Genomic DNA, 718 nt, shown 5'->3' with positions numbered 1-718 from the left:
TATATATTTATATATAGCTTATATGTAACATTGTACGTATGTATGTGTGTGTATATAGTGTGTGTTTGTATGTATGTATACATGTATGTACGTATGCATGTACGTATGTATGTACGTATGAAGGAGGGTACGCTCTACAAACTAAATGACGTTGTTAGCTAATGACAGAAACTTAGCTCATAGTCTGATTTGACCTTATCGGTCACCAGCAATAAATTGTATTTAATGACATTAAAAATCAATGTAGATCTTTCACATTGAACACCATTTTGTATTATTTTAGCGTGTGAACGGATTTGAACTTTTGAACTGCGTATGACCAGAGTGTATAGATGTAGGCGTAGCTCTGTAATTAAGAAATTCTCTTTACAAGTACGAGGGTTCTAGAAGGGTCTTACTCTGCGACACCTGGGTAACTGGTTTCTGCTAAAGACACAGATCGACTCAATGTGTGTGAAATTTGGTAGCCGGTAAAGCTCTCTCTCTTTCTCTTTCTCTTTCTTTCTCTTCTCTTCTCTCTCTTTTTCATAAAAAAAAACCATCGTCTCTGTTTTCGGGTAATGATAGGCTCAGTCGGTAATCCATTTCAACTAATGCCACCATCAGATTCACTCTTGTGTACCTTGAGCGGGAAGCCATTTTTTATGAAGCATTTGTGGGGTCCAATCTCAGGTCTGACGATATGAAGAGATCATCTCTCATTTCCTCAACTAGACTT

The sequence above is a fragment of the Octopus bimaculoides genome, chromosome 4, assembly GCF_001194135.2.
Source record: "Octopus bimaculoides isolate UCB-OBI-ISO-001 chromosome 4, ASM119413v2, whole genome shotgun sequence".
Lineage (NCBI taxonomy): Eukaryota > Metazoa > Mollusca > Cephalopoda > Octopoda > Octopodidae > Octopus > Octopus bimaculoides.
Note: the sequence above shows the minus strand (reverse complement) of the source record.